General features: G+C 52.4%; 1 protein-coding gene across 14 annotated transcripts in view; it reads right to left on the reverse strand.

Moving 5' to 3' along the window:
• Nucleotides 1-16,643, reverse strand: part of LOC140404399 (protein mono-ADP-ribosyltransferase PARP6) — a 142,176-nt gene extending 125,533 nt beyond the window's left edge. For 9 of the 14 annotated variants that reach the window (XM_072492879.1, XM_072492877.1, XM_072492875.1 and 6 more), the window contains exon 1: nucleotides 16,435-16,642. The gene's annotated coding sequence lies outside the window, so the exon portion shown is untranslated. Of the gene's footprint in view, nucleotides 1-16,434 lie in introns of all 14 variants that reach the window. The other 5 variants (XR_011938499.1, XR_011938500.1, XR_011938501.1 and 2 more) reach the window with 2 other exon arrangements.
• Nucleotides 16,644-18,626: the final 1,983 nt, after the last annotated feature.

The following is an 18,626-nucleotide window of genomic DNA, read 5'->3' on the forward strand; positions in this document are numbered from 1 at the left end:
GCGACACCAGACAGCACCTGGGCAATGGCGCCGATGCCCTCAGCGATGGCCTGCTGAGACTGGACTACGACCTGCAGAGACTGGGCCATTGCCTGCTGAAACTGGGCCACGACCTGCAGAGACTGGGTCATTGCCTGCTGAGACTGTGCCATGGCCTGCTGGGACTGGGCCATTGCCTGCTGGGACTGGGCCATGGCCTGCAGAGACTGGGTCATTGCCTGCTGAGACTGTGCCATGGCCTGCTGGGACTGGGCCATTGCCTGCTGGGACTGGGCCATGGCCTGCTGGGACTGGGTCATTGCCTGCTGGGACTGTGCCATGGCCTGCTGGGACTGGGCCATTGCCTGCTGGGACTGTGCCATTGCCTGCTGGGACTGTGCCATGGCCTGCTGGGACTGTGCCATGGCCTGCTGGGACTGTGCCATGGCCTGCTGGGACTGTGCCATGGCCTTCAGAGACTGGGCCATTGCCTGCTGGGACTGCGCCATGGCCTCCAGAGACTGGGCCATTGCCTGCTGGGACTGCGCCATGGCCTGCAGAGACTGGGCCATGACCTGCAGAGACTGGGCCTTTGCCTGCTGGGACTGTGCCATGGCCTTCAGAGACTGGGCCATTGCCTGCTGGGACTGCGCCTTGGCCTCCAGAGACTGGGCCTTTGCCTGCTGGGATTGTGCTATGGCCTGCTGAGAGTGGACCACGGCGTTGAGCGCCACTGCGATCTGCTGCTGGCTCTGGCTCATGGCTTCCTGTGAGAGGGCAGCCTGGGCCACGGACGCCGCCTGCACGGAACGCCCCAGGCCTTGCCTACTGCGACCCATATCTGGCACCATTGCATCCATTGCCTCCACCGCGGACGCCACTCGTGCGGTTTTGGCCTGGGTGGCATGCATGACTGGCACCACTCCCTGCTCCTGCATGCGGATGGACTCCTCCACCTGCGTCTGCAGCTGCCGCAAGCCGGCCGTCACCCCCTTCGATCGTCCCTTGGTCCGTGACTGCATCGGGTCTATGGGTGGATGTGGTAACTCCAGGAATCCGGGACCCGTCTGGGCAGCAGATGGTTGCTTGCGCCGGGCTGCCCTCCAACCGCCCGGCCCCTCGGGTGCTCCTGCCTCCACCTGCTGTACCGGGATGGCTGTGTTGTGCGCACCAGTTAGTGTCCCAGATGCCTCATCGCTAAAGTGCCCAACTGAGGGGAGTGTCTCTGCGATGGTGGAGGGTGTAGGAGATAGCAGTGACGTAGTGTCGTGCTCCTCATCCAACCCGAAGTCTAGGGTCCCCTGGAGTGGTGATTCTTGTCCATCCGTCCCCTGTGTGTGGGTGTTGTGTGTGTCAATGTCCAGTGCGTCAGTGTCCAGTGCGTCAGTGTCCTGGACGTCAGTGTCCTGGGCGTCAGTGTCCTGGGCGTCAGTGTCCTGGGCGTCAGTGTCCTGGGCGTCAGTGTCCTGGGCGTCAGTGTCCTGGGCGTCAGTGTCCTGGGCGTCAGTGTCCTGGGCGTCAGTGTCCTGGGCGTCAGTGTCCTGGGCGTCAGTGTCCTGGGCGTCAGTGTCCTGGGCGTCAGTGTCCTGGGCGTCAGTGTCCTGGGCGTCAGTGTCCTGGGCGTCAGTGTCCTGGGCGTCAGTGTCCTGGGCGTCAGTGTCCTGGGCGTCAGTGTCCTGGGCGTCAGTGTCCTGGGCGTCAGTGTCCTGGGCGTCAGTGTCCTGGGCGTCAGTGTCCTGGGCGTCAGTGTCCTGGGCGTCAGTGTCCTGGGCGTCAGTGTCCTGGGCGTCAGTGTCCTGGGCGTCAGTGTCCTGGGCGTCAGTGTCCTGGGCGTCAGTGTCCTGGGCGTCAGTGTCCTGGGCGTCAGTGTCCTGGGCGTCAGTGTCCTGGGCGTCAGTGTCCTGGGCGTCAGTGTCCTGGGCGTCAGTGTCCTGGGCGTCAGTGTCCTGGGCGTCAGTGTCCTGGGCGTCAGTGTCCTGGGCGTCAGTGTCCTGGGCGTCAGTGTCCTGGGCGTCAGTGTCCTGGGCGTCAGTGTCCTGGGCGTCAGTGTCCTGGGCGTCAGTGTCCTGGGCGTCAGTGTCCTGGGCGTCAGTGTCCTGGGCGTCAGTGTCCTGGGCGTCAGTGTCCTGGGCGTCAGTGTCCTGGGCGTCAGTGTCCTGGGCGTCAGTGTCCTGGGCGTCAGTGTCCTGGGCGTCAGTGTCCTGGGCGTCAGTGTCCTGGGTAGGTGTGTCCTGGGCGTCAGTGTCCTGGGTGTCAGTGTCCTGGGTAGGTGTGTCCTGGGTAGGTGTGTCCTGGGTAGGTGTGTCCTGGGTAGGTGTGTCCTGGGTAGGTGTGTCCTGGGTAGGTGTGTCCTGGGTAGGTGTGTCCTGGGTAGGTGTGTCCTGGGTAGGTGTGTCCTGGGTCGGCTGCGATGGGGGCCTGTTCCTGTGGCTGCCCCCCTCGTCGCTGGGTCTGGCCTGCCTGTATCGTCGCACCCGCACTAGATGGGGGCTTCGTCTCCCTGGTGCTCTGGGTCTGTCCCTGACTCGTGGCCGCCCTGGATTGTCCTGGGGGCATCGTATGCCTAATGGGCCAGGTCTGTCCCTGGCTCGTGCCACCCTGGATCGTCCTGGGGGCGGTCGCCATCCGCGGGAACGGGGGGGTTGACATTTGGTCCTGCAATACACAATACAGCATGCATGGTTAGACACGCAGATGGGGATAGGGGGCAGGGGGGATATGGGAGAAGGGGGATATGGGGGATAAGGGGGATATGGGGGAAGGGGGATTCTGCAGTGAACGGGAACATTGGCTGAGTGCCAAATTTTCCGTGCTCGCTCGCAGTGTTCGTGGGACGGACTCACAATGGGCAATCCCGGCGACTGTTTTACAGTGGGGCAGCACAGTAGCACAAGTGGATAACACTGTGGCTTCACAGCGCCAGGGTCCAGGTTCGATTCCCAGCTTGGGTCACTGTCTGTGCGGAGGGTCTGCACGTTCTCCCTGTGTCTGCGTGGATTTCCTCCGGGTGCTCCGGTTTCCTCCCACAGTCCAAAAATGTGCAGGTTAGGTGGATTGGCCATGATAAATTGCCTCAGTGACCAAAACGGTTAGGAGGGGTTATTGGGTTACGGGGATAGGGTGGAAGTCAGGGCTTAAGTGGGTCGGTGTAGACTCGATGGGCCGAATGGCCTCCTTCTGCACTGTATGTTCTATGTTCTAATATTGCAGAGTAATTGACAAAACTCCTATATTTATTCTGTTCCTTTTTTACCAATGGTATAATTAGATAGGGCTTCCATTCCACAAATAACCATCGTGTTGGAGGATGCCAGTAACCTGCAAAGTACCACGATACATTAATTTTTGCATCAGCGAACAATTTCACCATTATTGTACTGACAGGCAGCGAGATCTGGGAGTGCATGACCACCGATCACTGAAAGTGGCAACGCATGTGGATAAGGTGGTCAAGTAGGCATGCGGCATGCTGGCATTCATCGGTCGGGGCATTGAATATAAACATTGGCAAGTCATGTTGCAGCTGTACAGGAACTTAGTTAGGCCTCATTTGGAATATTGTGTACAATTCTGGTCGCCACACTACCAGAAGGATGTGGATGCTTTGGAGAGGGTACAGAAGCGGTTAACTACCATGTTGCCTGGTATGGAGGGTGTCGTGTTATTCACCCTGGGGTAACACGGACTGCAACTGGATGCAGTTGGACTGGAAAGTAGACTCCAAACTTCGACGTTGGTTCAATACGATTTATTGAACCTCTGTAACAATGCACACAGTTTGCTGTGGGTCGACGCTCTACAACTCTAAGTACGCTAACTCTAACTAACTAGACCAGACTAGCTCTGAGCCACGTGTAGAAGGTGCTAACTGATATATACACCCTGACTGTCACTACAATTGTCACCAGTGGAAAGAGGCGGAGTGCTGATGCGAAGCAGAGTGCTGATGCCTCGTGTGTTTTATAGTAGGAAACCCTCCTCTGGTGTTCTGTCTGGTGATTGGTTGTGTTCTGTCCTGTGTGTTGATTGGCTAACCTGGGTGCCTGTCACTGCCTGTCTTTACCTTATAATGTGCATGAGTGCATATTATGACAGAGGGCATTAGCTATGAGGAGAGGTTAGATAAACTCGGTCTGTTCTCACTGGAACGACGGAGATTGAGAGGCGACCTGGTAGAGGTTGACGAGATTATGAGTGGCACGGACAGAGTGGATAGTCAGATGCTCTTTCCTAGGGTAGGAGAGTCAAGTACTAGGGGACGTGAAGAGAGGGGGGTCAGGAAAGCCAAGAAAGATGGAGAGGCTGAGGCTGAGGAATTTCCAGCCCCATTAGAGTTGCAGTATAGATACCGAGTCTATCAACCGTCACCAAAGCACCATCTAATTTAAACTTAAAATACCCCAAGCACAAGAATTCCCCTGGTTATGTTCCGAGTGAACTGCCGCAGTACACCTGGTTAAGCCACTTCCTGAGTGCTGTTCGCTAGGAAGTTCCAGAATTTCCACACAGCGACAATGATGGAGCGGTGACACATGTCCAAGTCAGGATGTTGGGTGCGAGTTGAAGGGGAAGTTGCTGTCCTTCCCATACATCTACTTCCCTTGTTCTTCTAGGTGATGGAGGTAATGGGATTTGGACGTGCTGCTCTACCAGGCCAAGATGGGGGAGAAGTGTTGTCTTCTCCTGCAACCGGTATTGCATTCTACTACGATTCTCTACCAGGATGGGTATGCAACAGTGGTAAAATATACACGGAGTACACGCCCCACGTGAGATACAGTTTACGAGGTAGAAGTGCTAAGAAGATGAAATCAGATATTTGGAGTACAAAAACGTTGATTTAAAACCCTCGCTCTTATTTCCATTTGAAATATTCAAAGCATGATAACCTTTCTCCGCGTAATGTTTATAAATGTCACATCCTTTTAATGTCACAGGATAAGCGTTCTCCTCGTGCCACCTTCTTATAATATAAAGAGCAATAAAGGAGAGGGAATGAATCATTTAAAGTAACTTATTACAATTAATTGTAGAGCTGGAAGTACATGAGCAGATGCGGTACGTCAATGCAGCAGTTGCAGTCCCACCAACCCTATCTCCTTTACAAAGAACAACAAAGAACAAAGAAAAGTACAGCACAGGAACAGGCCCTTCGGCCCTCCAAGCCCGTGCCGACCATGCTGCCCGACTAAACTACAATCTTCTACACTTCCTGGGTCCGTATCCCTCTATTCCCATCCTATTCATGTATTTGTCAAGATGCCCCTTAAATGTCACTATCGTCCCTGCTTCCACCACCTCCTCCGGTAGCGGGTTCCAGGCACCCACTACCCTCTGCGTAAAAAACTTGCCTCGTACATCTACTCTAAACCTTGCCCCTTTCACCTTAAACCTATGCCCCCTAGTAATTGACCCCTCTACCCCGGGGAAAAGCCTCTGACTATCCACTCTGTCTATGCCCCTCATAATTTTGTAGACCTCTATCAGGTCGCCCCTCAACCTCCTTCGTTCCAGTGAGAACACACCGAGTTTATTCAACCACTCCTCATAGCTAATGCCCTCCATACCAGGCAACATTCTGGTAAATCTCTTCTGCACCCTCTCTAAAGCTTCCACGTACTTCTGGTAGTGTGGCGACCAGAATTGAACACTATACTCCAAGTGTGGCCTAACTAAGGTTCTATACAGCTGCAACATGACTTGCCAATTCTTATACTCACTGCCCCGGCCAATGAAGGCAAGCATGCCGTATGCCTTCTTGACTACCTTCTCCACCTGTGTTGCCCCTTTCAGTGACCTGTGGACCTGTACTCCTAGATCTCTTTGACTTTCAATACCCTTTTGGCTGACGGCTACATCTAAATGTTATTAATGTCATCGTTTGCTCATTCAGTTGGCCATTATTGGAGTTCATCCCTTTGTAAGTCTGTCTCATGAAGCTGAAAGGGAAGCATATTTTTTGCAAATGGAGACTTAAGTCCAATTTCTCCATTAAGCGATGGAGCCACCAACAAAATGTCAACGAGAAGGAAGCTAATCAGAAAAGGTTATAATTAGGAATCATAGAATTTCTAGTGCAGAACATCGAGTCTGTACCGGCCCTTGGAAAGAGCACCCTACTTAAGCCCATGCCTCCATCCTATCCCCGTAACCCCACCTAACACTTTTGGACACGAAGGGGCGATTTATCACGGCCAATCCACCTAGCCGGCACATCTTTGGACTGTGGGAGGAAACCGGAGCGCCCGGAGGAAACCCACGCACACACGGGAAGAACATGCAAACTCCAAACAGACAGTACCAGAGGCCGGAATTAAACCTGGGACCCTGGAGCTGTGAGGCAGCAGTGCTAAACCACTACGCCACCGTGCCATCCACTGTTACTGGGATTAAATTCTGTGGTAACACCCACAGAGCTTTTGGGTCACCCAATGCTAATTCCTCCTTCCACCCCGCTTGATGTTCTTTTCATTTACCTGCAAAGCGCCTTCTTTATTTTCAAGGCGCTATACAAATTCAGGTTCCCTTCAGTGACCGGTGGGCATCGCGGGGGCTGGGGTGCATCATCACCTCCTGGAATGAGATTTCAATTTAAGTTTCCTTTTGACGTTTCAATTTAGTTATAGGGGGGGGGGGGGGGAGGTAAGGCGGCATGGTGGCACAGTGGTTATCACTGCTGCCTCACAGCACCAAGAACCCGGGTTCAATCCCGGCCCCGGGTCACTGTCCGTGTGGAATTTGCGCATTCTCCCCGTGTCTGCGTGGGTCCCACTCCCCACAACCGAAAGATGTGCAGGGTAGGTGGATTGACCACGCTAAATTGCCCCTTAATTGGACTATTCCACAATGGAACAAGCCGACAAAGGAAATAATCCCACTCCCCCATCGCTTGAAATCTTCAAACCTATTTTGGACTTTTCCATTACAGGATTTTCCTGTTAGATTCTCATTTGCTGGCACCTTTAACATGCAAAATTAAATATATCTGACAGTTTCGGCATTTAGTATCACCAACCACCCATACTGGAAGTGGATTGTACACCCATCGCAATGAGATGTTTGGTATGTTAGAGCAAAGTAAGTTATTGGTGGGGGAATATAGCAGTCATTTCCTGCCATCTCAGGTAAGTACAGCAACCATGCCAGTGGACATAAGAGCACATGGGGAATTGGTCAATGGGACAAGAAAAGGTCATTAAGCCAAGTGTACATTTTCTTTTGAAAGCTGCTTCAGATAGATTGTAAAGTCTTCAAGAAGGTGTGTGAAAGTACCATTAACTCTATTGAGATTTGGGAGGGGGGATTTTGAGCCTCCGTTCCTGCAGGCATAATGCTGGCGGGGTGCAAAATCTCGCGAGAGGGTAAAAACGAGATTCTCGCCGGCGAGATCTCGCCAGCGATGGTCCCCGCCAGTGACGTGATGGGGTGCTGATCATGCAATGAAGGGAACCCCATTTAAATACAATTCAATGTCATTAACGGGCTTCCCCTCTGTGTCATTCCCCCAGCATTCGGATCCCCACCCCCCACACCCCACACTGACTTGACGTAACGTCAGCGCGGTTTACACCAGGTCTGGAGCAATACAAATGAGGTGAGCAGAACGTGCCAGGGGTGTACAGGTGTCTACAGCGCCCCCTCCCACCCGAGGGGGGGGCATAGGGACATGCTTAGGCAGCAACTTGGAAGTGCCCCTTGGCACTCACCCCTGGCACTGCCTCCTGGCACTAGGGCATTCTAACCTGAGCTAGAACGTTGAAAGAAAAAACAACAGAGAATTCCGCCCTCGGTGCACAAGATGACAACATCCTTCTGCAGTACCATTGGCTGGGATTCTCCAGCCCCGTCACGTCAACGCTGACCCTGGGAGATTCGCCAGCCCAGACAAAAAGTCCATCGACTTTTCAACAGGACAGGACAAAGTCGGCAGTGGGGGTTGCCGGGAAATCCCACCCATTCTCCCTCACTTTTCCCAAAAGGACAACAAGCGTCATCTCCTGCACCGATGTTGGATGAATTCCCACATTGACGAAAAGAGTTTTCGTAGCAAGACATCACGCAAGCCTTTATGTGTCATCAATTTGTAAGGGAGGCCAGGGTGAAGACATTGCTTTTAAACACCACTCCAGGACATTTACCTGGAAAATCAAGGATGGAGCTGAAACATTGGAGCCAGCACGGACAATGAGAACATGTGAACTAGGAGCAGGAGTAGGCCACCTGACCCCCTCGAGCCTGCTTCACCATTCAATAAGATCATGGCTGATCTTTTTGTGGACTCAGCTCCACTTGCCCGCCCGCTCACCACAACCCTTAATTCCTCTGCATCTCGGCACCAGAGACTCATCTTGACCAGCAGGGAGGGTGTGAAGTGTGTTTTGGGACAATTTGGGAGGAACGCCCTTCCCCGCATTCCCGCCTGCTGACTCTGAGGCCCGCACATTGGTTCATGACAATGCTAAAACCATGATGTCCAAAGATGTGCAGGTTAGGTCGATTGGCCATGCTAAATTGCCTTAGTGTCCAAAATTGCTCTTAGAGTTGGGTGGGGTTACGGGGATAGGGTGGAAGTGTGGGCTTGGGTAGGGTGCTCTTTCCAAGAGCCGGTGCAGACTCGATGGGCCAAATGGCCTCCTTCTGCACTGTAAATTCTATGATACAGTCAAGAGAAGCCGGGAAAAATGCCCTTACCACACTTAAGAAGAGGAGCAAAAGCCACGAGGGTCTCATAACTTTAGAAGAATCTGGAGAGTCAAACTGTGGAATTGGAAATTTTGGCTAAAAATAGCTGACAGGAAAGCTAGATTGAGTGTCAAAGCTGCGTGAGCGCTGGCTGATTACATCATAAAGTGAGGCAAGGATGTTATTTTTCATCAAAGCAAAATACTGCAGATGGAAGACCTCTATTCTTTCATTGATACATTCTAATACATGGGGCGAAATTCTCCCCCAACGGCGCGATGTCCGCCGACTGGCGGCAAAAATGGCGCCAATCAGACGGGCATCGCGCCAGCCCAAAGGTGCGGAATGCTCGGAATCTTTGGGGGCCGAGCCCCAACATTGAGGGGCTAGGCCGACGCTGGAGGGATTTCCGCCCCGCCAGCTGGCGGAAATGGCGTTTGTTGCCCCGCCAGCTGGCGGAAATGGCGTTTGTTGCCCCGCCAGCTGGCGCGGAAATGTGGCGCATGCGTGGGAGCGTCAGCGGCCACCGACAGTTTCCCGCGCATGCGCAGTGGGGAGAGTCTCTTCCGCCTCCGCCATGGTGGAGGCCATGGCGGAGGCGGAAGGGAAAGAGTGCCCCCACGGCACAGGCCCGCCCGCGGATCGGTGGGCCCCGATCGCGGGCCAGGCCACCGTGGGGGCACCCCCCGGGGTCAGATCGCCCCACGCCCCCCACAGGACCCCGGAGCCCGCCCACGCCGCCTGGTCCCGCCGGTAAATACCAGCTTTGATTGGGCCGGAGAATTGAGCGGGGGGTCCTGCCAACCGGCGCGGCCCGATTCCCGCCCCCGCCCAATCTCTGGTACCGGAGACTTTGGCGGGGGCGGGATTCACGGCGGCCAACGGCCATTCTCCGACCCGGCGGGGGGTCGGAGAATGACGCCCCTTGGGTTAGATGCTCCATTTTTAGGACTATGTCCCCATGCCGTCGGGAAAACTGTGGTCTTTTATGCCAGGAGAACTGGCGTCAAAAGGCCTCAGATTCCCCGTTTTGCTTGGGGCTAGCAGGCAGCTGTCGTGGAGCTCGCAGCTCCAGCTGCCAATATGCCCCCCCCCCCCACTTCCGGGTCAGAGGCTGGCATGCGAATGGCGGCGGCCTCCAGCGACCGCGCCATGCTCCATGGCGGACTCAGCCCACGGACCTGCACTGCTGAAGTAGTGCCTCGCATCGGCCGATCGCGTGCCCCCGACCCACCCGCACAAATTGCCCCCAGCCCCGAATGAAGCACCCCCCACCCCCGTGCCCGCCGATCGGCCCTTCCCCCGACTGTGGCGATCCCAGACTGAGTCAGCAGCCGCCACGCGAGGTTCACGGACGGTGGGACCATGTTAGAACCACGCCGTCGGGAATTCAGCCGGTTGGGGACGGAGCATCGTGGAGCGGGCAATGGGCTGACGCGGTGGAAACTCGGCACGGCATACTCCACCAGTATTCTGATTTTTGAGGGGGTGGGGAATTGCGAAACCGGCACTGCTCTCGATTCCGTGCGCTAAAACAGATTCTCCACCCCGTCGCCGAACGCGATTTTGGTGACGGGGGGCGGAGAATCCAGCCCCTTACTTTTACACAACTACTAGCATCTTGTCCAGCCAATAACGCTCCCTCTGTCTCATGACCCACATGTTTTGTTGTCATCCCACGCAGCACACACCAATCACTGCCCCTCTACTTTGCTGCACCCCTCTCTTAGACAGCGTACAATCCGACGCCTTTCTCAGTCTCTGAAGAAGAGTCATACTGACTCGAAACGTTAACTCTTTTGTTTTTCTCTCTCCCCAGATGCTGCCAGGCCTTCCAGGTTTTTCCAGCATTTTCTATTTTTAGGTATTTTTCATGATTGTTCTTCGGCGATCACCCGCTAATGAGTATGGTAAGATAAAAGCTGGGAGGTTGTTTCCATTGGCGGGTGAAACTAGAACTCGGGGGCATAGCCTCACAATAAGGGGGGGGCAGATTTAGGACTGAGTTGAGGAGGAACTTCTTCACCCAAAGGGTTGTGAATCTGTGGAATTCCCTGCCTAGTGAAGCAGTTGAGGCTACCTCGTTGAATGTTTTTAAGGCAAAGGTAGACAGATTTTTGAACAATAAAGGGAACACGGGTTATGGTAAGCGGGCAGGTAAGTGGAGCTGAGTCCACAAAAAGATCAGCCATGAATGGCAGAGCAGGCTCGAGGGGCCTACTCCTGCTCCTAGTTCTTATGATTGTCCACCCCCAAAACTGCCCCACAGCTTGAAAGAATGGTACCGTCCATGATTCAAAAGGTCTCACAGGAGCTATGTAAGGGCTTGCATGCAAAAGGTAAGGAAAGTCACTGATAATTAACACAGGATTCATTAAGGAGCTGACAGAAAATTGAAGGTTTCAAAGATAACCGCATAAACAAAAACCCATAGAGAAATGTCAGCAAGGATGCACCAAATAAGTTATTGAGAGGCTAGACCTACAAGGTTATGCAAATCAGTGTACACGTATTAGGAAAAAAACTCAATGGACCACATCGCCCTGTCTCAATCCCCCATCGCTCCTGTAGTTTTAAAGCAAAACCTCTCTACCGTCTCAGACCTTCTGTACGCTGAGGGGCAGCATGTTTGGTGGGAATGAATATTGTAAACATTAATAATAATAATCTTTATTATTGTCACAAGTAGGCTTACATTAACACTGCAATGAAGTTACTGTGAAAACCCCCTAGTCGCCACATTCCGGCGCCTGCTCGGGTACACTGAGGGAGAATTCAGAATGTCCAATTCACCTGACAAGCACGTCTTTCGGGACTTGTGGCAGGAAACCGGAGCACCCGGAGGAAACCCACGCAGACACGGGGAGAACGTGCAGACTCCGCACAGGCAGTGGCCCAAGCCGGGAAACGAACCCGGGACCCTGGAGCTATGAAGCAACAGTGCTAACCACTGTGCTACCGTCACGCCCATGACTACACTAGTGTAATGAGGCACCTCAAAGTGCCACATACTGTAATGAAAGAATTGACCCATATCGCTAATTATGGACCGTCAATTATGAGTTGTTATGTAGTTTACCTATAAATGTGATGACTAAAGTATATTTTTTTTGTCAGGGGAGAAACTTCCTGGTAAGTAAAGACTTGGGTAGGAATTTTCCCTCTGTGCCCTGCGGTCAGGCAGAAATGGGGGACTGAAGCCCGCACCATGGGCAGAAACAGCCACCCATTGTGGACATCCAATTATGGCCAGAGGATTGGACCATGGAGGTGGGGCAGTGATGGTGGTGGGGAGGTGGGGGTGTTCTCTCAAAGCTCGAGGGCTGATCAGAGACCTTGCATTTTGAAAGGAGCAGCCAGACCGCTACTGTGGCCTACAGGGTGGCCTGTGGTTGGGCAAGGAGAACCCGCTGGGTTTGCCTGGAGGGCTACCTGACGCATGCGGTTGGTAGCCCTACCAATCTCAGCGCCGCCTCGCCAAAAATGGGTTGGCGGGGGTGGGGGGGGGGGGGGGGGTGAGAAATGGAGCAGGGGATCCAGCTGGTATCATATATTGTGCCCGTCCCGTTTCGAACCCCCGCCCCAGTGGGGACTAAAATAAATCAAGCAAAGGCCTTCAACAGGAAGTGCGCTTCCAAACCTTATGGTACTGACACCATATCGGTAAAAGACAAAAGATAGATTTATGTGGCGGAGCACATTTAAAAGCATTTGGGATTATAAGGTTGGCTCCCAACTTTTGAAAAGGGCCTAGGTAGTTTGGAAATGACCAATATCGAGCTATGTGCCATAATCTGACTTGAACAACCTACTGGAGCACTGCTTACAGCAACGGAACGTGGAATCATGTTAACATCTACTCACTCAGCTCATCAATCCCACAGAAGCACCTTTTAAGAAATCTGTTGTGCTGGGTTTTGAAGTCCACGATGGAACCACGGGCCAAATAAACTCTTGGCAATCATGATTGGAGGTTTCTTAAACCTCTTATAAATTCCCCCAATAGGGGGATGCGCACCATCACTGGCAAGCGTAGAGTCAGGTGTGCGGCACCAACCATCACGGGTTGTTCATGATCCTTCTCTGCCGCCACGCGGGGGCTTTGCACCAGGGATAATAGATGCCGCCCCTGAAAGGGCTGGGCAACGACAGCGCCAAGGTTCATTAGCAATGATGCATTTCGGCCCAGCTGAGTCATCTGCATCACATGCGGTTTTGCAGTTTTGCTGTGCAGTCGACCACAAGCACGGCTCCTTCAATTAGGGAAGCACTTAGTGGTGGGACTCATTGGCAATCAGCACAGTGAAGTTCACAAAACACAAGGGGCAAACGTGGCAGCAGAACACATTAAACACAGCAAGCGCTGCCCAACTTAACAGCAGAAACTCACGGTTGTCGCACCTGTCACCGTGCAGGAAATTAAGTGTCAGTTGCCCGATGCTCAGAACAGCCCACGCTGAGGCACCTAACAGCAGCAGCGGTGAATCAGGAATGGCAAACACCAGTTTGGACGGTACATTCAAAAGGAATCCCGATTGTTCATTGCAACACTGAGTACCCCATGTTCAGCTGGGTATGTGGCCCATAATAGCCAGAGTTTGAACAGTTCCAACTTGACAAAGAAAAATTTAGCACTTAATAATAATTTTTATTAGTATCACAAGTAGGCTTACATTAACACTGGAGTGAAGTTACCGGGAAAAGCCCCTAGTCGCCACACTTCGGCGCCTGTTCGGGTACACGGAGGGAGAATTCAGAATGTCCAATTCACCTAACAAGCACGTCTTTCGGGGCTTGTGGGAGCACCCGGAGGAAACCCACGCAGACGCGGGGAGAACGAGCAGACTCCGCACAGACAGTGACCTAAGCCGGGAATCGAACCCGCGTCCCTGGCGCTGTCAAGCAGCAGTGCTAACCACTGTGCTACCGTGCCGCCCATGATTTAACAATTTGCAATTCCCTTGCTTGCGATTCTTCGCAGAGCTGGGCAGAGAGTGCCGGAATTCTAGGAGGAAAAAAAATAGAAAAATCAACTGATTTAGCGGCTGCTCGAACCATGCACAACTCCCCAAAGGAAATCTCGAGCTGAAAGAACGTTAAGAGTTAAATAAAAAGGCCAATCGAGTTTGCAGCAAGGGACACTCACAGCCAAGGAGGCAATTCAACAGGTGAGTATTTAATGCTAGGCTTGGTGTTAATGCAGATGGTGCAGAGAAATTCAGTTATCTCCTTCATAGAGATAATTGCCTCCTGATGTCTGAAAGTACCATGTGGCAGGAGGAACTGGTGCCAATGGTGTGTTTCAGTATCAATGACTGACTATCCCTGGAGGTTCACATGGTTCCAAAAGCAGGCTTCACTCACAACTGACCTCTACAGCCTGAGCTTTCCCAGCAGTGACCTCGGCGAGCGAGATGGCCGCATGAGGGTCCTCCTTCATCTCAGTGGGCGACAAGATTGAAATCGGGGCTCGTTCACTAACCATGACCCTTGCATAAGACTGAATACATTTAATACACGCCGAGTATTTAATAATGAGCTATAGAAAATACTTAATCAGTTATGTGTCAATAGAACCATCATCAACCTCTAATGGTAAAAACAAATGAAGTATTTATGCTTTGATTGGGGGCACAGGGCACTCACGGCTCTCACAGTCAATGTCGCGAGCAATCGGGCGGCACGTGGCACAGTGGTTAGCACTGCTGCCTACGGCACCAAGGACCTGGTTCGAATCCCGGCCCTGGGTCACTGTCCGTGTGGAGTTTGCACGTTCTCCCCGCGTCTGCGTGGGTTTCGCCCCCACAACCCAAAGATGTGCAGGGTAGGTGGGTTGGCCGCGCTAAATTGCCCCTTAATTGGAAAAAAAAAATAATTGGGTACTCTAAAAAAAAAATTTTTAAATGTTGTGAGCAATCCGCATGCACCTCAGTACACGTGGGAATCACTTCAGTCAAACCAATCACCTCAGTACACGTGGGAATCACTTCAGTCAAACCAATCACCTCAGTACACGTGGGAATCACTTCAGTCAAACCAATCGAAACAAATACGCTACGCGGATGGAAATCAGCGGAATGTGGCAACTCCATGCGTGAGCGACGGTCAACCAAATGTCTCGTGGGCCGCACTCAGGACTCTGATATCCCCATGTGGCTTCCGGGCCCACCACTGTTTCCCAGCCATTGATTCGCCATCACCCTCCCACCAAGTATAGTGCGTCAAAACTCTAGTCTAGAGTCTTGCTGGTTTAGCTCACTGGGCTAAATCGCTGGCTTTTACAGCAGACCAAGGCAGGCCAGCAGCACGATTCAATTCCCGTACCAGCCTCCCCGAACAGGCGCCGGAATGTGGCGACTAGGGGCTTTTCACAGTAACTTCATTTGAAGCCTACTCGTAACAATAAGCGATTTTCATTTTTTTTTTCATTTCATTGACCGCTGATCTCGATGGTCTCTACGCATCTCTCCCCCTCCACCGCCAATTCCACCAGGCCCCCACATGCATGCCTTTGATCATCGCTTCTGTCGTATTCTTTGCTGCTCAGAATCATCAACCTTCACTGCCCCCTGCCCCCCCATTGCCAGACCTGGAGTTAAATCCTCTCTCCAATTCCTCTACCTTTAATCTGCATGCATCTCAAATTGCAGACTTGGGATTTATCCGCCCAAACCGACAGCAGGGACGCAAAGCCCCTCTCCAAACATTCGGGCCTACAGGACTCAAACAGGACGAACTGAATGATTAAGACAGAACCCGATTTTCACACCGGATTGCCAGCACTGAAATGAATGCCACAAATTGGACGGTTTTAGATTAGACAATGCTGGCCCTGTAATCGGTGCCTGAACGGGGCGGCCCATTCTGGGTGCACAGGATCACAGCACACCAGGTGCGATGGCACCGGATTACCCGGGCACTGGACTCTGGAGTCTGTGTCAATTCTCATCCTTCTCCGCGTTTCACGTCCTATTAAAATTGCCATTAAATAATTGACTCAAACAAAATGCTTTCAAACCATTACGATGTCATTTCACTGGCACAATATGACTATCACATCGGGTTAAAAATCGGGGCAGAACTCCAACAGAAAAAATCCACTAAAAATAATTGTGAGGAAATTCTAAGTACCGATATGTTGTGACAACAATGGGCCTGCTCAGTTGACTAAAGACCCAATAAAGAGGCACACCATTCTCTTTTCTTTTCTCCCTCCCTGCCTGTTTATTGAATCTAATTATCTTGCTCAGAATACCCGTGCCATTTTAAAAATAATTGAAAACTGGGCTGCAAGGCCAGGTTTATTCTTTCCCCCAATTATCCCCCCCCACCCCCCCACCCCCCACCGGCGGCAGGGAGGCGCAGTGGCTTCCCAGTCGGATGAGGAAAGGGAATGCATGTATCGAGAGGGATGTGATCCGCACAGAATGCCATCCCTTCAGATCTGGGAATAACTGGTTGACGAACAGCGATAGTGTCTTAATTCACCCAAATGTATGGAAATTACCCCTCCACCCCCCGCCCCACCCCCGACCCCCCGCCCCACCCCCGTGCAAGCACTACAAAAAAAGAAATCAATTGTTTTAATGAATACACAGTGAGGATTAGCAGCGATTGGATTCCAACAAAGGAAGAGAAGGACTGGGTGGGGGAGCATTTCACTTGGAACAGTCTGGTTGGTGGGTTTTAACATTGTTCGACAACAGTGCCTGCTGTCACCTTTCTCTTTGACCAAAGCTCCCCTTGCCACGGGAAGTAAGGATGGGTACTTACTGCGGCCAACGGTGTTGTTTTCCCTTCCCGGGGTGCTGGCTGTGTCGCTAAGACGGGGAGAGACGCAGGCAAGAGAGGGAGAAGAACCGAGAAACACGGCAGGGATGAATCTTAAAGCTCCGTGCACTCTCAGCTTTTGTATTTAGCTGGACTCGGAGCTGCACTGTTAGCTTCAGGCATGCTCTGTGCTGAGCGAATCACATGACTGCCAGAATGACCTACCAAACCCCTAACCATATAAAGAGAGTGATAAGACAACAATGAGGGGATGGGATTTTTTTTTATCCATGGTGTTCTATGCTGAGTACATCTCTCTCTCTTGAATTATTTGCGTTCCGCCCTGTTTTGCACCCAGAGTAGGGCTGTCTGCTTTTCTTAAAACAGCCCCTTTTGAAGTGTAGCTTGTTTTAAAATGATGTGAGGTATCTATGTGTCAGATGCAGTGTTTAACAGTGGGATAAGAGAAAACATGAGGAAGCCACAAAGTGTAATCAGCTTCAGCAATCCCTAACATTCATCAAGTGATCCCTTGTTATAAATGGTTCCACTGCACCTGAAGCATTTTATATTGCTGCCTGTGCATTTTCAATTAATAGAGTTATTCACTTAAATCGCTAGCAAACAACAAAAACCTTGATTAAAATGCTTCTGAGGGTCCCTGCACCATCAGAAAGCTTACAGCGTCCTCTTTGATTTACTATTTACATGGATGGCAGAGTGGCTAGCACTGCTGCCTCACAGAGGCAGGGAGCCCGGGTTCCATACCGGCCTTGGGTGACTGTCTGCGTTGAGTTTGCACGTTCTCCCCGTGTTTCCTTCGGGTGCTCCGGTTTCCTCCCAAGATCCAAGGATGGGCAAGTTAGACCCGCTGATCGGTGGGCCCCGAATGCGGGCCAGGCCGCATCGGAGGCCCCTGGGGTCGGAGCCCGCCTCCCCACACGCCGCCACGCGACCCTTCCACGCCAAGTTCCCGCCGGCTGGGGGCAGGTGTGGACGGCGCCAGCGGGACTCAGCGTTTCCACGACGGCCGCTCGGCCCATCCCGGCCCGAGAATCGGCGGGCCCCCTTCATAGAGCGGCCCGCGACAGGCGCCGCGCCAACCACGCTCTGCGGAGAATCGCGCGCCGGAGGCGGGGCCCGGTCGCGGGAATTCTCCGGCTCGGCCCAGGCTGGGAGAATCCCGCCCATTATGTCCCAGTTTTTGCTGCTTCTTCGTTCTGGATAAGCACACCCCCAAATGAAATAGGAGCAGAATTAGACTATTTGGCCCCTTGAACCTAGTCCGCCATTCAATGAGATCATCGCCGATCTTCTGGTGTTTCAAATTCCACATTCCCATCTATCCCCAAAAACCTTAGAGTCCCTTTCTTAACAAGAATCTATCTACCTCCACCTTAAAAATAGTCAGTGACCCTGCCCACCTCCACTGCCTTCTGGCGCAGAGAGTTCCAAAGAAACAGAACTATTTGAGAGAAAAAAAATTCTCCTCATCTCTGTCCTAAAAGAGTGAGCCTTCATTTTAAAACGATGCCCACTAATTCTAGGCTCATCTAGGAGAGGAAACATCCTTTCCACATCCATCTTGGCGATACCATTCAGGATCTTAAAGACATCAACAAAGTCACCCCTCATTCTTCTGAACTCCAGGGGAGTTCTTTCTAGTGTCCCTCTACCAACCTTCCCAAAAATATTATTATCTGGTAGCTCATTGCTGTTTGCTGTGTGCCAATTGGCTGTTGTGTTTCAGACATTGTCACAGTGACTGAGGGCTGGATTTTTGCAGAGTCAAGGAGATTCCATGGAACTTTAAAAATGGCAGCCATGATCCAATTTCAGGATTCCCAGTACCATTCCTGGCACTCCCAATTATCGTCGGCACAGGATAAGGGTGCAGGCTCGTGCGAATCGCGAGTCACTGGGGTAGGTATCGCCTAGCCTGCCACCATTTTCGTGGAGCTGGGCTAGCTTTTTAATGAGTTGTGTTTCAAAGCCCCTCAGAGGTGTCCTGAACTGTCGTCTGGGTGAGGAAACCTTATGTTCAAAAGGTCTTACCCATGCCCCCTCCACACCAACCTTTGCTCCTCCACCCACCCCCAATGGCCAGTCATGCTTCTCATGCCAACCTATGCCTTCCACCAACCCCAATGACCCCCTCATGCCTTCCATGATAACCAATGGCACTGCAATGCTCA

This window comes from Scyliorhinus torazame, chromosome 30 (assembly GCF_047496885.1).
Source record: "Scyliorhinus torazame isolate Kashiwa2021f chromosome 30, sScyTor2.1, whole genome shotgun sequence".
NCBI classification, from domain to species: domain Eukaryota; kingdom Metazoa; phylum Chordata; class Chondrichthyes; order Carcharhiniformes; family Scyliorhinidae; genus Scyliorhinus; species Scyliorhinus torazame.